General features: G+C 40.2%; 1 protein-coding gene across 8 annotated transcripts in view; it reads left to right on the top strand.

Moving 5' to 3' along the window:
• The window catches only part of LOC147347652 (uncharacterized), a 521,220-nt gene that overhangs the window by 61,992 nt on the left and 436,686 nt on the right, over positions 1-22,542 (top strand). For 5 of the 8 annotated variants that reach the window (XR_015152358.1, XR_015152359.1, XR_015152363.1 and 2 more), the window contains exon 3: positions 189-316. The exons of the other annotated variants lie outside the window; for them this stretch is intronic. The gene's annotated coding sequence lies outside the window, so the exon portion shown is untranslated. The remainder of the gene's footprint in view (positions 1-188; positions 317-22,542) is intronic. 8 annotated transcript variants of the gene reach the window in all.

Here is a 22,542-nt window from a genome sequence, read left to right as displayed (position 1 = left end):
TTTTTTAAAATTTTTTGACGGTGCCACATGGCATGTGAGATCTTAGTTCCCCAACCAGGGGAATCTGCGCGCCTTGCTCTGGCAGCATGGGGTCTTAGCCACCGGACCACCAGAGAAATCCCTTGCTATCATTTCTTAATACTCTTTTCAACTTCCATTTTGGATGAATGTTCTCTTTTAACTTACAGATGCTTTTGCTATCTGGAAACTTATGCCCACGTCTGTGACTGCGGGTCAGAATTGCTTTCCTCACAGTCTGATTGGGAGAGTTGTTAAACATTGGAATGTCCTTCTGAGCTGGGCTGTGGAATGTCATGTAAGTTACTAGCATTTTTTTTTCCCGAATATGATGAATTTTCACATGTTGTAGGAATAGTTTGGGCAAGTCTGTGAAATTCCCCTCTTTTTTATTGAAGTGTAGTTGACATATTCTATTAGTTTCATATGTACAACAAAATGATTTGATATTTGTATATATTGTGAAACGGTCACTCCAATATATCTAGTTAATAACCCGTGACCACACATAGTTGAAGAATTTTTTTTTGTTGTGATGAGTGCTTTCAAGATTTACTCTCTTAGCAGCTTTCAAATGTGCGGTACAGTATTATTAACTATAGTCACCAAAGCTATTTAATTTTTTAACTGAAATGTGCTTTTTGACTCCCTTCACCCATTTTCTTCACTCATCTGTTCCCAACCACCAATCTGTTCTCTATGAATTTTCTTTTTCTTTTTTTTGAAGATTTAACATGCAAGTGAGATCAAATGGTATTTGTCTTTGTCTGACTTATTTTGCTTAGCAGAAATATCCATTCATGTCATTGTAAATGGCAAGATTTCTTTAATGACTGAATAATTTTCCATTATATATATAAAGCTTCCCTGGTGGCTCAGATGGTAAAGAATCTGCCTGCAGTGTAGGAAACCCAAGTTCAACCCCTGGGTCCTGAAGAACCCCTGGAGGAGGGTATGGCAACCCACTCCAATATTCTTGCCTGGAGAATTCCATGGGCAGAGGAGCCTGGCGGACTACAGTCCTTGGGGTCACAAAGAGTCGAACACGACTGAGTGACTAAGCACACACGCACACACACACACACACACAGACACCGCATTTTCTTCATCCATTCATCCACCAATGGACACTTAGGTTGTTTGCATATCTTGGCTACTATAAATAATACTGCAGTGAATATTGGGTTGCGTATATCTTTTGAATTAGTGTTTCCATTTTCTTTAGATAAATATTCAGAAGTAGAATTGCTGGATTTATGGCACTTCTATTTTTAATTTTTCAGATAAAATCCATATTCTCTTTTCCATAGTTGCTGCACCAATTTACATTCCTGGGGTTCCTTTTTCTCCACATCTTTCCCAACACTTGTTATTTCTTGTCTTTTTGATAATAGCCATCAGACAGATGTAAGGTGGCATCTTGTGGTTTTGAATTTTATTTTCTGATGATGAATAATCATCTTTTCATGTACTTATTGGCTATCTGTATGTCTTTGGGAAAATGTCTATTCAGATCTCTGATACTTTTAAGGCTGTGAATCCCAAAAGTACTCAAATATACTCAAATGAAATGTTTTAAACTTGGTTATCATGGATTTGAATGCATACCTGGCCATTTCTGAGAATTCACTTTATGATTTATCAAGTTATCCTTAACATTGAAATTGGGGAATGATTTGGCTAGATACAGATGAAGAATATAAACGTTACCCTCTTCTAATTATGATGGCCAAGAAATCCTTAAAAACTCATCACTTTTCCTGTGACATCTTCCCAGACCTCCCTCCCACTGTCAGCCATTGGATACTACCTAAGTTGATCCATGTCAAGGATTAAACAGTGTCTGAAATGAAGTGAAGTGAAAGTTGCTCAATCGTGTCCAACTTTTTGCGATCCCATGGACTATACAGTCCCTGCCATTCTCCAGGCCAGAATACTGGGGTGGGTAGGTAGCCTTTCTCTTCTCCAGGGGATCTTCCCAACCCAGGGATCGAACCCAGGTCTCCCGCGTTGCAGGCGGATTCTTTACCGGCTGAGCCACAAGGAAAGCCCAAACATAGTATCTAGGACCATGTAAAAAAAAATGCTCATAAATGTTAGCCTTCCCTGGGCTTGCCAGGGGGCTCAGAGGTAAAGAATGCCTGCCAACGCCGGAGACTTGGGTTCAGTCCCTGGATCGGGAAGATCACCTGGAGAAGGAAGTGCCAACCCACTCCTGTATTCTTACCTGGAAAATCCCGTGGCCAGAGGAGCCTCCTGGGCTATAGTCCACGGGGCTGCAAAAGAGTCGGACATGATTTACCAATTAAACAGCAACAGCATTGTAATTATTTTTAATATTTATAATTAAATATTAAAAGATTTATTTTCATTTTATAGTAAAACATTTTCATATACTCTGTGCTCTTTTATGGCAGCTTGTACATCTTGCATGTATTCAGTCAGTTGTCAAAAAATTATTGCTTGCCTAAGTGTTTTAGTGACTGACACTATATCCCTGTTATACAAAGATGACTGAGATAAGGATGTCCTTTTGAAAAGGATGCTTTGCCTCTTATGATCAAGAGTTATGCTAGTGTATTTATTTTTGTCTTTTATATTGTGAGTTCATTCGAGGTCAAAACCAGAAGATTCACTATTAACTTATCCTGAAATGGTTTAGAATTAAAAAGAGAAATCATCACAAAGTAACCTTGCTTAGTCCAACTACTTTTATTTTTTAATTTTAATTAAAAAAAATTATTAGCCTTTAGCACAGTATCTGGGCTTCCCAGATGGCACTAGTGGCAAAGAACCTGCCTGCCAAAGCTGGAGACATAGGAGAAGAGGGTTCGATCCCTGGGTTGGGAAGATCTCTTGGAAAAGGTCGTGGCAACCCACTTCAGTATTCTTGCCTGGAGAATCCCATGATCAGAGGAGCCTGGCGGGCTATAGTCCATAGGGTCGCAGAGTCAAACAGGACTGAGGTGACTCTTCACGCTCTCGCTCACAGTATCTGGCACGTAGGAAATCCAGTTGTATATTATCAGGTCATTTACGTTCAGTGTTGCTCAATGGGTGACTTCTCATTGAAAACTTGTTAGTAAGGAGGCTCAAAAAAGGACACAGCATCATGCTAGAAAGTTGGCTAGGACTGAGTTTTTTCCCCCAATTTATTTGATAAATAACCAACCTGTAACATTGTACAAGTTTAAAGTATTTTTATCTTTTAATTGTTTGGCTGAGCCAAGATATATGGGATCTTAGTTCACTGACCAGGGATTGAACCTGTGTCTCCTGCAGTGGAAACACAGAGTCTTAACCACTGAACCTCCAGGGAAGTCCCTAAGTTAAAGGTTTACAACATAATAATTTGATATTGACAATATAACATGTTACAAAATGATCACTACAATAAGTTAACATGTATCACCTTATATTGTTAATTTTTTGTTTTTTTTGGTCTTGTGACAAATTGCTTTTGAAACATTACAGTCTATACAGCTCTGGACATATTAAGAGTGTTGATTAGTTCAACATATTGGCATTCCTCTTTATCCTTTAGGACAGTGGTCCGCAACCTCCAGGATCGAATGCTTGATAATCTGAGGTGGAGCTGATGTAATAATAATAGAAATAAACTGCACAATAAATGTAATGCACATGAATCATCCAGAGACCACCCCCCACCCCTCGCCCCTTGTCCATGGAAAAATTGTCTTCCACGAAACCAGTGTCTGGTGCCAAATGGTCGAGGACTGCTGCTTTAGCCGACCATGCTATAGAAAGAATGAACACTGGTATGGTCATTACAGTTACTCTCTTCTAACGATACCTAAACCCACTCCAGTATTCTTTCCTGGGGAATCTCCTGGTCGGAGGAGCCTGGTGGGCTAAAGTCCACAGTGGTGCAAAGAGTCAGACATGACTGAAGTGACTTAGCACACACGCATCGGTACCTAGTGTTGTATGGAGCTCCCACATTTCTTGGTTCATCTGATCCTCAGAATAATTCTATGAGGTCTGAAGGGCAGTAGATTCTTTACATTTTATAAATGTGGGCAACTTTCTAATGTCAGTGATTTCTTAAGATCATGCATGTAGTAAGTCTAGCATCAAGGCCCAAACCTGTTTCCTCAGTTCAGATCCATTGCTTTCACCTCTAGATTGTCATGGCTGGGATATTACTTAGTTAAAGAAGCTGGGATGGTTTCAGTGTGGAAAATAAAAGATACGTGAAAAAGATGATCACTATCTTTACATGTTTCAGAGCCCATTCTGTAGGTGGGGTAGTAATTAGCCTTATTCTGAAAATTCTCAGGGTAAAACTTTGAACGTTTGTTGCTTATGCCTGCTTTTATTTTGGCCTAATAGGGAAATTTTTTCTGATATGCAGGGAACCCGTGACCAGTTCTGCCATGCGTTATGCACTGCCCTCTGCTCACTTGTGTGCTTTATTTCGTCAAGTTCTTCCCATCTTATTCGTGATTTCTTGGTCATCTTTTCTACCACAGGACCTTTGCACTGCCAGGCCCTCTGCCTGGGGATTGCCTTTCCTCTTTCCCCACAGTTTTGCTTGGTTGAATCTCGTGTATCCTTTTGGACTCAGCTTAAAGGTTCCTTGCCTGGAGAAGACTTTTCAAAGAGAATGAATGTTTGCCAGCTTCACTGAAGAGTCAGAATTCCTTATTGTAAGCAACAGAAAATGCACTTTGAGCAGAAATGAAGCTTATGAAAGGATATCGAGACATTCATAAGAGAGAGCCTCCCTGGGAGGCTGAAGAACTAGGCACATAGGTCAAGTTTCAGAAACAGTGTCCACACCACGCCGGCAAACTGGCCCAGAGAAGAATCTGTTGCCTGGTGTGCTTCTGAACTGAGCACGCGATGCTGTGGTTGACAGTGTTGCCCGGAAATCTATTTAATTGCAACCACTGTCAACAGTAGTGCTGCCTGGGAACTCACTTGCAGTATTGGCCTCCTGAGCTGGAAACCTCTGCTACCATCTTGACCAATAAAAGCAAAGCAAATCCACACCAGAATGCATCGTCCTTCATCCAGTTGGTCATATGTAAATACCAGTTTTGCAAGAGTGAATCTGATTGGTGGTGCTGAAGTCAGCCTAGCGGCAAGCTGGCTGGAGAACTGAGCTTCTCAAGTTCTATCTTGGGAAAATGGGCCCTCAACCCATTTTCAAATTTTGACCCATTTTGACCTGGGTCAAAAATGACCCAGCTACATCAAGGGTGTTCCAAAGGTGCTGGCCAGTCAGAAAACATGGCAAATATCTTCTATACCAATTACCAATGTTCTTATCTATATTATAGGCCAATCATTCCTACTTCACAGGATTGTTATAAGGATTAAGGAAGGTAATTTAGGTGAAACTGCTTAGTAAACCGTACAGAGAGATATACGTATAAAATAGTATTATTCTTTTACTATGATTTATATCTTTAGCCAAAGCTTAAAATTGAGTGCTTAATAAGTTGACTAATCTCCAATTCACTTTAAAGGTTTTTAAGATAGGGAGAATATTCTACTTTCCCACAATGTAAATGTTCAGGAGAAATTGAAAAAACAACTTGTTATATCAAATAAATGCCCTCATAAATTTATATTATCTCCACATTTTTATTTTGAAATGGAATCATAGAAGATGACACGGAACATGGAGATGGTAGTTTTAAATTGTGGATGAGTTTTCAGCTACTTTTTGACTGTCTCTGAATTTTAAGTATTTGTTCTGCTTTAGTTTTTTTGACTCTGGATTCATCATGAATACAGACCTCTTGTTCCAAACCAGACAATGGGCTTATTCAACCTTCAAGGGCCTCAACATTTGGTTGGTCTGCTGTGGCCTTTCAGTGACTCTTCTAGAGGGATTATTATCTTAGAAAAAATGTAGATGTGACAGCTGAGTTTTTAGCACAAGTAAAAGCAGTTGTGTAAAAGAGGATGTTAGTGTAAATGGCTGTTGCACTTGCCAGACTTGCATTAATGCTGTTGCAGTGGAAATTAGTCACACAGTCAGTGGGTGCAGTTCTGGCCTTGCAGGTAAACCTCCTCTGTAGAAGAGGAGAGGTCAATATCAGTGCTCTTTCAGAGGAGAAGGAGCCAGGCAGGCCTATTTTCTTCTTTAACAGAAACACTTCTCTGTATAATAATCAAGATTTTTGGATTAGGAGATGATTAGCTTTGCTTTTTTGTAAATATTAAATTGAAGTAATATATTGCTAGAAAAATTGAAACACCACCCAGCTTTGCATTGTTTAAAATTGGGTTATAATCCTCAGATCGTTTGATTTCTGCCATCCTAAAGTTGTACTTTATTCAAGAATATGGAGGATTTTAAGATCTGCGTGTTCAGACACCTTCTTACTTATGCAGTGCTTTATACTAGTTTGAACTGCCTTCTGAATTTCCAAATCACTTATGTTGAATTCAGGGAAATTTCTTCCTAATTTCTTTCTCCACACTTTCACATATGTGTATACATGTTGTCACTCATTTATGCTTAACCTAAATAAGGCGTTTGTTTCAGGGCATTGGAAATCTGGTCCTTACACTGTGTTTTGCTAGAGGTTTTAAGCTTGCAAGAGGAGGCTGCCTTGTAAATAGCATGTAGTCAACAGAGCTTACTGGGGTGAACTGTAAATAGTAAATTTCAGTGACTCAACATTTGTTTAGATTACCTGATATGTCTAAGTATTCATGTGATCAGTGAATATTTTCCAGCTCTGAACATGGCTGATTGCATCGCTCAAAATACGTACTGTGCATAAGGGAGCTGGCTGTTTGGTTGGGGGAGGGGGAATGAGCTAGATTGAGGAGCAAATGGATTATTCAGGGCTAAAGCATTTGGTTTAATTGGTGCCTTGAAAGTAACTTGACACCCGGTCCCCCCTTCTCCCCCCAAGTCTGCAATGGATTTCTCAGTGTGGGTGTATATGATTACCTTTTATTTTATTGACTCACTAAATTCTTAGATTACACTACCATTTGATATTGACAAACCATAAAATTCCTATGGAATCTGCTCACTAGTGATTTATAAAGAATTATCTTATTAATAAACTCAGCATCATTTGAAATTCAAGTTTAATTAAACTGGAAAAGCAAATGATTATGTAAAGATTTTTTTCCTCATTTAGACTTGTATGCTTTTATTGTCTCTTTGCCTTTTCTCTGAATTCATGGATTTTTATTTCAAACCCATTTTTTCCTACATGAATTTTTACAGAATCTGTTGTAATACCTGTTTTGTTGTTAGCTTTTGATTTAAGGATTTTTTTTTTTTTTAATTAAAAATGTTGGGAAGGACTTCTGAAGTAGAATCTGAGGGAGTTAAATTGAAAAACAAATCTATGTTATTCAGGGAGTTTAGTTTTTAAAGATGCTGTTTAAAGATAATGATTGTTTATGGACTCTTTAAAGATGTTTTCTCATAAGAGTTGCCAGATAACAGATTAGTTATCTGAGAGTGGTTTAAAGACTTTGGAATTGCCTGGGTGACAATATTGCCTTATGGTACTTATAAAGCTCCTTTGAAGTAGGCTTTTTACATTGGAAATCCAGAAAATATTTTTCTTTTCTTCTTTTATTAAACAGAAAGCAATACATGGAGTAGAGGCTTAGTAAAATGTTGTAGAAGCAATACACTGGTTATTTTTGTGATTGACTCGATTTTTCATCTTTCAGCCTTTACGGGCTACAGGATCTTTTCTTGGATTCTCGGATTAGTTGGAATTCTTAGCATGATGTGTATGCTGTTTTTTGCAAACGGCACATCCTTACCAAGTGCACACTGTCATGCCTCCGAGTTCGAGGCCCTCTTCCCTTTTGTCACTTCTTTCCTCCAAATATTATTTGGTGCAAAGTCTGTATTGCTGCTCCCAAGCTTGGTTGTTAAGAGAGCTTTGAGTTGTAGGGCACGAAACATTTCTGAACAACTTATGTAATACACAGTCATGCTAAAGAAACAGGGTCAGTAGAGTGGGCTGTCGGAGTCAAGGTTAGAAACTTGCAGAGGTAGGTGTGGCCATGTGAGTCTTAGGTCCAAGCTTCTGTGAGCTCACAAAGGAGATGCATGGTCCATTGCTCTACAAAAGCTATTTAGGCAGGCGCTTTTCTTCCCAACTAGCTTTTAAATGCTCCTGAGGCCCTGAAGCCTATTCATGTGCGCCTCTCAAGATTATGAATACAAAAACCCTAGTGATTTTGGAAGTCCTAAAGAGAGACATCCTAACCAGAGCATCATCAACACATGATTCTGCTAATCAAATGAACAAATACATTTTAGGCTATCACAAATACACTTGCTTCTGTTGGTGAATACACTAGTCAGTCTCTGGAACCCTTCAACATTTATTCTGTTTTAGCATTGATAGGATGGTTGATATTGATTGTAAATTTGCATTCAAATAGTGGAGCCAGTCTTTTGTGATAGATGTAACTCCTGAGAGCAGCAGAAATGATCTTAGTTTTTATGGTTTGACAATACAGAAGGCATTTGATGAATACGCAAGTTGGCTATTTCAAGCACTTTGGAACGTTAGTCCACAGAGATTATGTGTTTTTCCCCCTTTCAGGTTTCGTGTTTCAAAATAAAAAATTGTTTCTGTGATTATTTTAAATATAGTGTCTCTTAATCTAGTATATCAAGCCGTGTTTGATAGAACCTGAATCCAATTCAAAATCCCTTCATGAGAGAATAGAAATCATCACATGAAATTTATTAAAATAGGGTTTCACCTATAGTGTTCTGATTTTCTCTTTCCTTCAATTTTTATCAAGTTTTTTAAATGCCCACTGGATGATTTATTTTAGAATTGGCCTACTTTTTTATTTATTTTTTTTACTTTAATGCCTGTGGGCGAATGTAAATTTGTAGCTGAATTAGCAAACCAGGGATCTCTGTATAAGTTAATAACTACAATTGGGAATCAAATGACTGATTTCTCTACTTTCCTGGACTGGTTGTATAAGTAAGATGAGTAGAGCTAGGACTGGGAGATAAGGGAATTTATGGGGACATAACTGACTTCACGTTGTCTTAGTAACATAACAGGAATGCATATTTATTGTAGAAAATCCAGAAAAGTAAAAGGAGAGAAAATCAAATATTCCTCCACTCAGATAGTCATGTGAACATTCTCATACCTTCTACTTCAGACTTAAAAAAATATTTTACATGTAAAAAGTGTACATATAATTTCTGTAACAAAAAATAATAAAATATCTACCTGTGCATCTGCCATGTAGCTTAACAGAAGAGCACCCATCTGGTTTTACTCCCAAGTCATGCCTCCTCACGTGTGCTCCAGATGTAATTTTTCCTTTTTCAGTTGAAATTCGTGTTTCAGAAAAAAAAAGTTATCATGATTATTATAAACGCATTGTCTCAATCTATGTTAAATAATTCAGTACCCTGGATTTTGTGTGTATCATTTTCTTGTGTTCCTTGATAGTTTTGCTGCACATGTATGTGTCCCTAAATAATCCTTGCTTTCCGTGTGTGTCTTAATCTTTAAATAAGTGGAATTGTATTTCTTCTACTGCAACTTACTTTTTTGGGGATTAATATTATATATTTTGTGAAGTGTATAGCTGTAGTACACGCTTCTATAAAGAAGTTTTTTTGATGTGAATCATTTTTAAAAGCTTTATTGAATTTTTAAAATAATATTGCTTCTGTTTTATGTTTTGGTTTTCTGGCTCAAGGCATGTAGGCTCTTAGCTCCCCGACCAGGGATCAAACCCATACCTTTTACATGTGAAGGCCAAGTCTTGACCCCTGGACCCCTAGGGAAGTCCTGTGTGGTAAGTTTATTTTCACTCAGTTCAGTTCAGGTCAGTTGCTCAGTTGTGTCCGACTATTTGAGACCCTATGGACTACAGCATGCCAGGCTTCCCTGTGCTTCACCAGCTCCCGGAGCTTGCTCAAACCCATGTCCATCTAGTCGGTGATGCCATCCAACCATCTCATCCTCTGTCGTCCCCTTCTCCTGCCTTCAATCTTTCCCAGCATCAGGGTCTTTTCCAATGAGTCAGTTCTTCGCATCATGTGGCCAAAGTATTGGAGTTTCACCTTCAGCATCAGTCCTTCCAATGAATATTCAGGGCTGATTTCCTTTACGATTGACTGGTTGGATCTCCTTTCAGTCCAAAGGACTCTCAAGAGTCTTCTCCAACACCACAGTTCAAAGGCATCAATTCTTTGGCACTCAACTTTCTTTATAGTCCAACTCTCACATCCATACATGACTACTGGAAACACCATAGCTTTGACTAGATGGACCTTTGTTGGCAAAGTAATGTCTCTGCTTTTTAACATGCTGTCAAGGTTGGTCATAGCTTTTCTTCCAAGGGGCAAGCGTCTTTTAATTTCATGGCTACAGTTACCATCTGCAGTTATTTTGGAGCCCCCCAAAAAATAAAGTCTCTCACCATTTCCATTGTTTCCCCATCTATTTGCCATGAAGTGATGGGACCAGATGCCATGATCTTCATTTTCTGAATGTTGAGTTTTTAAGCCAACTTTTCCCTCTCCTCTTTCACTTTCATCAAGAGCTCTTTAGTTCTTCGCTTTCTGCCATCTGAGGTTACTGATACTTCTCCCGCAATCTTGATTCCAGCTTGTGCTTCATCCAACCCGGCATGATGTACTCTGTATATAAGTTAAATAAGCAGGATGACAATATACAGCTTTGACGTACTCCTTTCCCGACTTGGAACCAGTCTGTTGTTCCGTGTCCAGTTCTAACTGTTGCTTCTTGACCTGCATACAGATTTCTCAGGAGGCAGGGAAGGTGCCTTATTTTCACTGCTGCATAGTATTACCCTGAGTGTGTCATGATTTATTCATTTCCTGTTGATGGACAATTTGGGTTTTAGTTGTGTAGCAGATTCTGTCAGTGCCTCACCCATGACCTTGGATCTTTCTTGGTGTTCTCACCAATTTTCTGATGCTACTGTCTGCATCTATGCCTGAGCACTTTGCTCCCTGCTCCCTGTAGAATGCTGTGTGGCCAGTGCACAATGCAGCCTTCTCGAGGGGCCCATGGGAGTAGGTCTCAACCAATGATTCTTGAGAACAGGGCTATAAATACCCCTTTCTTTACAAAGGTCCGTCTAGTCAAGGCTATGGTTTTTCCTGTGGTCAAGTATGGATGTGAGAGTTGGATGTAAAGAAAGCTGAGCGCCGAAGAGTTGATGCTTTTGAACTGTGGTGTTGGAGAAGACTCTTGAGAGTCCCTTGGACTGCAAGGAGATCCAACCAGTCCATCCTAAAGGAGATCAGTCCTGAGTGTTCATTGAAAGGACTGATGTTGAAACTGAAACTCCAATACTTTGGCCACCTGATGTGAAGAACTGACTCATTGGAAAAGGTCCTGATGCTGGGAAAGATTGAATGCGGGAGGAGAAGGGGACGACAGAGGATGAGATGGTTGGAAGGCATCGCTGACTCATCGGGCATGAGTTTGGGTAAACTCCGGGAATTGGTGATGGGCATGGAGGCCTGGCGTGCTGCAGTCCATGGGGTTGCAAAGAGTCAGACATGACTGAAGGACTGAACTGAACTGAACTGAACTTCTTTCTAGAAAATAACCAGTACTCATGGGTGGTGAATAAATATTCCTATCATTTCACACCCTTGCTAACTTACCTTGGTATTGTGGTGAGCATAAAGTAGTTTCTCATGGTTTTAATTTGCTTTTTTGGATGATAAATGAGATTGTACATCTTTACACATATTATGGACCATTTGTGTTTCTCTTTTGAAAGGTGCGTATCTGTATCTTTTGTCACTTTTTCTACTGGTCTGTAGTTTCTCTTTGTAGTTCTTTGTATATTCTAGCTACTAGTGTTTATGTGCTTCAAAGATACCTTCTCCTAGTTCGTGGCTTGTTAGCTTATTTTCTTATAAACACTTTTGATGAACAAATATTAAAGTAGATGAATTCAGAAGAAAGCATTATCTTTAAAAATTAAGTATGGTATTACTTGCAGGTTTTTCTTAGATGCCTTTTCATTGGAATGTTTGGACCATTTGTATTTAATATAATTATTGATATGATTTAGTTTAAGTCTGTCATCTTATTTTACATTTTTCTTATTTTCTTCCTTCTTCCTCTTCCTGTTCCCCCTTCTCCTCTTCCTCTTCTTGTCATATTTAGTACTTCATACATAGAAGCTTAAATCCAACACATTAACATTTTAACAGTGTTTTTATCATGTGAACAAGTGGAGGATTCCTTTCCATCCTAGATTTCTGGCTGTGGAGTAGATTTCTGGAATAAAGTGTTTCTGACAGTCGGGTTAGGACATCACTCATGTCATGAAAAGTATGAAGTAGGAGCCTGTGCTACTAAGCCACATTCAGTGGGTTATACTGTTGGCTGATAAGGTGGCTCTTGGAATGTTGCAGACCCAGAAATATTTGCTAGAAAATACCAAACAATTGAACATGATACTTACTTCTGATGACCTCTTGAGACAAGTGATGGGCAACATGTCCAGAGTGCAACTTAGAGGAACATCTCTATGCAGTTCATCAGGTTCACGATCAAATCAACAATCTCATGCAAGGGACCCAAAGCCATGGCTCACTTCCTTTATCAAATACAGGGAGGCTTGTTGCTCAACTTTTTTTATATTAATCGGCCAGTAAGTTTAACAGAACTCTTTTTTTTTTTTAAAGTAACTGATATTACATAAGAAAGCTTTATCACTTAGCTTAAGTCTTGCTGCTCTAAACAGCTTAGTGTAGCGGAGTCTTCATAATGTTTATAAAATGAGGTTGCATGAGGACATTAGAATGGTGTTTGCTTTTCTTGTGTCTGCACTTCTTGATAGGCCTTGTTTGGGAATGTGTGATATCATAACCATACAAGCTTCTGGTCTGTTCTTCCTGAAGCAGTATTTTACTGGTGTATACTTAGTGTGATATACAACAGTTCCTGCACTTTTAATAACAGAATTATACTTTGTGAGACCTGCAATGGGTTTTAGATGTCACCCAACTACTTCACTTAATAGAAAAATAAATAGGCATGGAGAAGTTAAAAGTCTTGTTTCAGTTATGTTAATTTGGAATTGTAGATAGATCACGTAAAGTAGAGATCTACTCCCCAAATGTATTAGTGGTTGAGTATTCATCTGGCAGAACCATTCACACAAAAAAAGTTATTATTATTATTATTATTTTTACTACTAGGTGCCTTAATTCGAAAAAATGACTAAAATTTCAAGAATGAGGAAGACAGGCTACGTTTCAAGGGAATGTCTATTTCTTGAATGAGAAATTTAGTAGAAGGGGGTGGGAAGGGGCACAGGAATCTTAAATCTAAACATGTGTGTATGCTCAGTTGCTTCAGTCGTGTCCAACTCTTTGCGACCCTATGGACTGTAGCCTGCTGGACTCCTCTGTCCATGGGATTCTCCAGGGAAGAATACTGGAGTGGGTTGCCATGCCTCCTCCAGGGGGTCTTCCCAACCCAGCGATCAAACCCGAGTCTCCTGCATCTCCTGCATTGCAGGCAGATTCTTTACCCACTGAGCTGTCAGGGAAGCCCAAATCTAAGCTTAGGAGCATTGCATCCAGTCTCAGTATTCTGAAGGCCAAATCTTATGCATGCATGTCTTTAGGTAGGTAGCCTCTGCCAGTGATTACTTAAGAAAGAGGGCACACTGAAAAATGGTTAAAATGGAAAATTTTATATTATGTATATTTTACCACAATTAAAACAAGAAGTACAGATTTTTTAAAAAGTGGGCTGTGGGCACTTCCCTGGTGGTGCAGTGGCTAAGACTCTGCTCTCCCAATGCACGGAGTCTGAATCTGATCCCTGTTCAGGGAACTAGATCTCACATGCAGCAGCTAAGAGTCAGTATAGCCAAATCAATAAAAATTAAAAGATAAAATTAGGCTGTGAATTCACACCAGTTTTTCTGGTTCCTTGTGAACTGTGGTATTGGAGAAGACTCTTGAGAGTCCTTTGGACTGCAAGGAGAACCAACCAGTCCATCCTAAAGGAGACCAGTCCTGGGTGTTCATTGGAAGGACTGATGCTAAAGCTGAAACTCCAATACTTTGGCCACCTCATGAGAAGAGTTGACTCATTGGAAAAGACCCTGATACTGGGAGGGATTGGGGACAGGAGAAAGGGACGACAGAGGATGAGATGGCTGGATGGCATCACCGACTCAATGCACATGGGTTTGGGTGGACTCCGGGAGTTGGTGATGGACAGGGAGGCCTGGCGTGCTGCGATTCATGGGGTCGCAAAGAGTCGGACACGACTGAGTGACTGAACTGAACTGAACTGGGTAAGAGAGAAAGTAGGTTCTAATGTATAACTTCTGTGCCTTTCCTGAGGGTTGCTACCTACTCCCAAAGACGGTTATCTCTTTTGAAGGTAGAGCTGAAAGGGTAATCAAAGAAGTTATGTGAAAATAAAAATTGCCTTTGCTGCAATGGGCTACCCAACCTCTTCCTTCTGTCTTGTCAAGTAAGGACTTCATTCCTTTTGTGCTGGCCCTGCTGTTATGAATGACTCATGATTCCATGGAAGCATGAATGGATGGAATTTATTCAATATCTGTTATGTGTGAGGCAGTGTACTAGAAATTGTGTATTCTTGTTGCTGTTTAGTTGCTAAATCATGTCTAACTCTGCGACCCCATGAACTGTAGCACGCCAGGCTTCCCTGTCTTTCACTATCTCCCAGAGTTTGCTTAAAATCATGTCCAGTAAGATGGTGACGCCATCTAACCATCTCATCCTCTGTCCCCCCCTTCTTCTCCTGCCCTCAGTCTTTCCCAGCATTAGTGTCTTTTCCAATGAGTTGGCTCTTCATATCAGGTGGCCAATGTATTGGATCTTCAGCTTCAGCATCAGTCCTTCCAATGAATATTCAGGGTGATTTCCTTTAGGATTGACTGGTTTGATCTTCTTGCAGTCCTAGGGACTCTCAAGAGTCTTATCCAGCACCACAGTTTGAAAGTATCAGTTCTGTGGCACTCAGCCTTCTTTATGGTCTAACTCTCACATTCGTACATGACTACTGGAAACCCCGTAGATTTACTATTAATACTGTTGTATTGTCACAATCGTGTGCTGGAGGCAGTGGTATCTCTCTTTTATATACAAGAAGCATGAGGCTCTGAGAAGTAAAATAAACTATCCAACCTTAGGTAGTAATTTCGATTTAGAATCTAACTCCAGGTCTCTGTTGATGAAGTTCTCAGTATCTTTACTGTCCGGCAATTACTGAAATTTTTTTTATCCCATTGAAGTAGGGGCAAGAATTTAGTACTTCAGATGTGATACATATTTTTGCAAGGGAAATAAATATAAGAAATAAGATTTTGTTTGGCATGAAGTGTTTTAGTCATTCATTGGAGTTTTAATGAGAGTCCACTTTGTTCTGGGCATGGTGATCCATAGTTCTGAACAAGATAGACATGGTGCCTGCTTGCAGGGGAAAATAAATTATGCTAGAACGGCATAAATCCACTTTATCTATATGCAGACATTTATTTAAAACCTAATTAAAGACAAAAGTAGATCTCTTAACCATTTCTCTGCTACTTTCGTTACCACCAGCTGTCGTCTGGTTTAGCAGGAGCAAAATAGACTGATTCGTCAAACTGTCTTTCTTTGGAGAACTCCAAAAATACCCGTATTTAAAATAAATGAATTCAGTTGTTGTTGTTCATGGTAGTTACATTTTATAAGGTCCCTGTGAACACTAAATTTGCAAATATGTAACTGTTGCTCCTAGGGGCAATATGAGATTAGGTTCCTCTGAGTCTCTGGTCATGAGACGTTTTTATCAACTGAACAACACATAGCCCTGTTTTATGTGTGTTTCTGCTTAAAGACACTTGATTTAATAATACTGTTGATTGATTAACATGGAACTCACAGCCAACAGCCCTGGAACTCACGCCTGAAAGAAGCTTACCTAACACTAGAATTTTCTCTGTAAGTACACCACAGCCTTCTTATGCTAGACAACACTTCAGCACCACATTTTGTGCAGCAGCAAGCAAAATCACCAATAAAAAGGGCAAAATTGTGAAAAACGGTCACCAAATGTATCTCAGAAAGAATCCTAGTTTGCTCTATGAGACCTGAAATATGAAAGCGGAGCATGGTGACCTTGTTGGATCCCAGCTGGGAAGGTGTGCCTTGGTCAACCCACGTTGTTGCTGCTCTGTGCTTGTCCAGGAATGAATGTAGAAACACTGAGAATATTGACTTTAGGGTTACAAATAAACGTTTTGCCAGCTGAGCATGTTCGTAAAAAAAAAAAAAAATTGTAAATTGTGACTAACAAAGATTGACTGTACTGATTTCAATAATAACAAATTAATACTCAAGAAAAATATCAGGTGTTGCTCTGCAGAGAATTAAGCAGGGTGATGCAGAGACACCAGGTAGGTGCTGCTGATTGGGAGGTCAGGTGAGGTACCTCTGAAGAGGCTTCCTCTGAACTGGAACCTGAATCTCAGAAAGTAGGTGGTTCTGTGAAAGTCAGATGGAAGGGCATTTGAAGTGGGAAGAGCTGGCAGAGAAAAGGCTCAAGACAGGAAGGAGTTGGGAATGAGGAACCCCAAGAAAGCCAGTGTGACTGCTGAGGAGTAAGACAAGGGCAGGCCTGGTCCTTAGGACCTTGTAAGGTAGGGATGATGTAGATAGGCTTCCCAGGTGGTACAGTGCTAAATCTGCCTGCCAGTGAAGGAGATGGTAGAGATACTGGTTCCATCCCTGGGTCGAGAAGATCCCTTGAAGTGGGAAATGGAAACCCACTCCAGTATTCTTGCCTGGAGAATCCCATGGACAGAGGAGCCTGGTGGGCTACAGTCCATGGGGTCACCAAGAGTCAGATGCAACTGAGCAACTGAGCCCACACACGGGTAGGGATGAAGGGAGAGGATTGAATTCTGGTGAGCTGGAACATGCAAAGATGACAGCAATGTCAGAGCTACTGAAGGTCAGTTTTCGGGGTTGCTTGTACAGTTTGAAGAAGTGTAGCAGTGTCCTGGTCACATGAGGGGTTTCAAGGGTGTCCGGGAATTCCGGTTTTCCTGAGCCTACCCTTGCACAAGCCTTTCCTCACCCTGGGAGTGCCTTTTCTTGCTTTTCCAACCAGTCTCTGTCCAGGAAGCCCTTCCTTTGTTGGAGCGCTTGATCCTGACTGCTACTTTGCTCTGCATTTCCTGAGCACTCTTGTTAATTCCACTGGTGCACCGTCATTGACTCTTGGTCTATTTCTCTGTCAGCGTTGTACTATCTAAAAAAATTTCCCAGTCACATTTCCTAAGTGTAGGGGTCATTTTTGCCTCTTTAGTCTTTCTCTCTCTTTTTCCTTCTTAATTTGGTAGTATGTGGTTTTTTAAATTAATTTTTATTGGTGTATTGTTGCTTTACAATGTTGTGTTGATTTCTGCTTTAAAGCAAAGTGAATCAGCTATATGTATCTCTCTTTTTTTTTTTTAAATTTATTTATTTAGATTTGGTCACACCGCAGCATGTGGGATCTTAATTCCTCAACCAGGGATCAAACCCACTTTCCCTGCAGTGGAAATGCGGAGTCTTAACAACTGGACTACCAGCAAAGAAATCCCTCTTTCCTAAAAAGAAAGAAAAATTTTATTACAGTGTAGTTGATTTACAGTGTTGTGTTAATTTCTGCTGTACAGCAAAGTGATCCCATTATATGCATGTTTGTATAGATTCTTTTTTATATTCTTTTCCATTATGGTTTATTGCAGGGTACTGAATATAGTTCCCTGTGCTGCGGAGTACGGCCTTGTGGTCTGTGCATTCTGTATTTTATTCTCTCTTGGTATCCTGGTGTAGTAGCCCTTGGATGTGTTGAATGACTTTGAACTTCTGTGTTCTGGTGCTGTGACCATTCATCCCTCTGGTTGTGAGTGAAATATACATGGATGATGGCCTTGGAATTGGCTGGGTGGTAGGGGCTGAGTGGTAGGCAAGGAGAGAGAGGGCGGCACTTACAGGAGGAGTTCCCTGTATGCTCCAGGTATTTCAGAGAGCACACTTTGCATGTTGTATTTGTCAGATATTCTTCTGCATATTTGATGAAGGTGGGCAAATTAAATTTGCCTTTTTCAGTGTTTTTTGAAATTTTAATGAGCTGCTATATGTCTTGTCATTTTTTTCTGCCTATAGCTATTGTTTTCAGCGTAACTATGTTCTCCTATTTTTTGGCACCCCACTCCAGTACTCTTGCCTGGAAAAGCCCATGGACGGAGGAGCCTGGCGGGCTATAGTCCATGGGGTCGCTAAGTTGGACACGACTGAGCGACTTCACTTTCACTGAGCGACTTCACTTTCACGTATTGGAGAAGGAAATGGCAACCCACTCCAGTGTTCTTGCCTGGAGAATCCCAGGGACGGGGGAGCCTGGTGGGCTGCCGTCTATGGGGTTGCACAGAGTCGGACACGACTGAAGCGACTTAGCAGCAGCATGTTCTCCTATTCTTTTTTCTACAGAAGTAATTTCTTTTACTTTTCAAAATGGCTTCTGTTGTGCTGCGTGCAAGTATGAGATTTAGTACACTATAGGGTGTATGAGGGAGAAGGCAATGGCACCCCACTCCAGTACTCTTGCCTGGAGAATCCCAGGGACGGTGGAGCCTGATGGGTGTTGTCTATGGGGTCTCATGGAGTCGGACACGACTGAAATGACTTAGCAGCAGCAGCAGCAGCAGGGTGTATGAGACACTTTTTTTTTTAGACTGAAAAGCTATGGAATGTGGTATATCCAGTATATAACTGTGACATTTATCTAAGAAGAAACATGTTACCACAAACACAGGGATTTCTTTGCTTTGGAAAAGTTTTCAAGTGCATCGGTGCTTTAAAAATCACCTTTGTGTTATCCAAATGTGAGAACGAGTGATTTGTCAGAAAGAAAAATTGTGTTCCAAATAGATCTCAGGTGATTTCTTTAATCATACATTCATATTATGGGCCTTTTTAAAAAAGCTGAATGTTTTTACTAAACACTATGAAAATGCAATTATAAGCTACTGTGTCAATTAGGAATTAGAGGTTCTTAGACTCGTGGATTATTTCATAGCTTTATGAGCACACCAAGTCTGCATGCTAAAATTGCTTTTAACCATAATTAAGTGCAGAAGGAGAGCTTTTAACCACTTCACTGCTAGCTTTTGACACCGTCAGTCATGGTTGAGTTTAGCAGGGTCAGATAATAGACTAATTTTATAAAAGATCTTAAAAAATTTTTTAATTTATTTGGCTACATGAGGTCTTAGTTGTGGTGTGTGGTTCCCTGACCAGGAATCGAACCCAAGGCCTGCTACACTGGGAGTTCAGAGTCTTAGCCGTTAGACCACCAGAGAAGTCCCAATAAAAGTTCGTTTTTCATTGTCCTTGTTGAGACCTCATGCTGCTGCTGCTGCTAAGTCACTTCAGTTGTGTCCGACTCTGTGTGACCCCATAGACGGCAGCCCACCAGGCTCCCTCGTCCCTGGGATTCTCCAGGCAAGAACACTGGAGTGGGTTGCCATTTCCTTCTCCAATGCATGAAAGTGAAAAGTGAAAGGGAATTTGCTCAGTCGTCTCCAACTCTTAGCGACCCCACGGACTGCAGCCCACCAGGCTCCTCCATCCGTGGGATTTTCCAGGCAAGAGTACTGGAGTCGGGTGCCATCACCTTCTCTGTGAGACCTCATACAGGTACTTAAAAAAATACAGGTACTTAAAATATTTTATTCTAGTCAAATTTTTCTTTATTTATACAAAACTATAATTTGGTTTTGGAAAACACCCCAGTTGGTTTTTACCTTGGTTTTAAACCCAGAAGAAAAAGTCCAGTCTCTCCTAAAACCAAGATGAACCAGTTGATGAGCTGGCTGTGCTTGTAAACAACCTCACACTTTCAAGAAGATTAAGGACTCAGCCATCTCGGATGCCTGATGGGCTTAGCTTGGGATCACAGACTAGATAGGAAACTGGCTCTGTGTTTGCTCAGTTGTCTACCACAGTCCACCCACTGAACACAACGATTTACACTGAGAAAACATGAAAATTCAGTCCCAGGTACATCTATGATGATTGGAAATACAGCTCAGAATGTACAGGTCACAAATAGTAACATCATAGTTAGGTGAGAAGATGAAGTCATTACACTAACCCCATGTGTGTGAAGGCAGAGCCATTTAGAGTTTCCATTACTAATAAGCTGGTAACTTTATGAATATTGCATCTTTGGTGAACAAAAATGGACACAGTCATCCCTTGGTGTATGTGGGGGATTGGTTCTAGGACTGGCTGCAAATTCCAAAATTCATGGATCTAGTCCCATAGTCAGTGGCTCTCCGGTATTGTTGGCTTTGCATCCATTGATTCAACCAAGAATAGTTTGTGTAGTACTCTATGTATCTATTGAAAAAAAAATTGCATATAAGTGAAATGGTGCAGTTCAGATCCATGTTGTTCAAGGGTCAACTGTATACATTTGTTCACTATGTTGGTGGATATGAAAAATCAATAGTACGGGTTTTTTATGGAAGTCTGAGAAGTCAGTGTCTGGGTGTTTGGTGACCTTATGGCAAACACATACAAAGAAAGTCATGTCCGGCCTTTAGGATTTTTTTTAAATTGAAGAATAATTGATTTACCATGTTTCTAGTATACAGCAAAATGATTGAGTTGTGTGTGTGTGTGTGTTTGTGTATATGTATTGTTTTTCTCTATTCTTTTCCATTGTGTGTGTGTGTATATATATATATATAGGTATTGTTTTTCTCTATTCTTTTCCATTATGGTTTATTACAGGACATCGAGTGTAATTTCCTGTGCTATCCAGTAGGATCTCGTTGTTTATCTGGCCTTTAAGAATTTTTAAACTTGAAGGATTAAGGGAGTCTATTTGAAAGGAGGCTGAAGCCTCGTTTTTCTGATGTGCGCTTTTACATTCCCCGTAGGAACAGTATGTATTGCCAGCCTCATCTCTTACTCTGTATTCATTTACACTGCATCTTTATCACTCTGTATCTCCTGGAATGTAGCCATTGACTTGCCTCTTAATATTTAGTTAACATTCCCTCATATCCTCATTCCATAGATTTGGAAACGTTTGAACGCTCTTCCTTTACCATCCCCTGTGAAGAGTTCCTTGAATTTCCAGGAGTCTTTCTTGTTTTTAGTTCTTTTTCCAACTGAATCCTTAATCTCACTCATAAGGCCCTCTCCATAGCTGTCTCTTTATCTTTTCTCTGCGCAAACTCAAACAGGAGCCTCAGACTCTTCCATGATTAGGAAAAAAAAAAAAAAAAAAATCACACAATGCATTATGAACATACAGATTTTAATGAAAGCCATTTTAGAATCACAGCAATACCAGTACTTTAAAACTTACAGTAAACATCCCTGTTTTTTAGTACTGTCTTATGGACATTTCACGGACTTTGGAAATTTGATCCTTCTTTTTTCTCGCTCTCTCAAATTTCCATACTATTTTTACATCAAGAGGTTTAACCACACTGTCTCCTCTCTCTCCTGTCTCCCTTTCCCTCAAGTGGCTCATAAAGATAGTTTCCTAAATAAAGGCAGTTTCCTCGCCAAGACTCTGGGATCAGCTCTTAAGATAATACCTTTTTTCCCCCCCAGGACAAATACACTTGTCATGCAAAATATTGCTAAATTCTCAGCCCATTCGCTGTCTTTCTTTCTGTGTTTCTCTGTCTTGGGGCATATCTATAGAGTTTTTGCTTCACAGGACAGCAAGCTCTGATTATTTTGGCCATCTCTGCCAAGATGGGAAGGTGTTAGAACTTACCAACCTAGTGCAAAGCAGCAGAGTCATCTTGGTTGCTCCTCATGCTTTTCCACATTCAGTTCAGTTCAGTTCAGTCACTCAGTGGTGTCCGACTCCTTGCAACACCATGAACTGCAGCACGCCAGGCCTCCCTTCGATCACCAACTCCCGGAGTCCACCCAAACCCATGTCCATTGAGTCGGTGATGCCATCCAACCACCTCATCCTCTGTCGTCCCCTTCTTCTGCCCTCAATCTTTCCCAGAATCAGGGTCTTTTCCAATGAGTCAGCTCTTTGCATCAGGTGGCCAAAGTATTGGAGTTTCAGTTTCAACATCAGTCCTTCCAATGAACAGCCAGGACTGATCTCCTTTAGAATGGACTGGTTGGATCTCTTTGCCGTCCAGGGGACTCTCAAGAGTCTTCTCCAACACCACAGTTCAAAAGCAACAATTCTTCAGCGCTCAGCTTTCTTTATAGTCCAACTCTCACATCTATACATGACCACTGGAAAAATCATAGCCTTGACTAGGTGGACCTTTGTTCGCAAAGTAATGTCTCTGCTTTTTTTCCCACATTACGGCACATAAAATATTTGTAAGGCACACATGCAGGAGCCAATGGACAGGGTTGCATGTGGCTAAAGATGGCTGGTCCATAGGGTCAGCTGTTTCGAGGGCCCTGGACCCCCTGGCGCCATCCAGTCAACCCATGACCAAGGAGAT

This window comes from Bos grunniens, chromosome 23, assembly GCF_055505025.1.
Source record: "Bos grunniens cultivar Pamir isolate PY7600 chromosome 23, Bosgru_T2T1.0, whole genome shotgun sequence".
NCBI classification, from domain to species: domain Eukaryota; kingdom Metazoa; phylum Chordata; class Mammalia; order Artiodactyla; family Bovidae; genus Bos; species Bos grunniens.
Note: the sequence above shows the minus strand (reverse complement) of the source record. Positions and strands in the feature narration are given on the sequence as shown.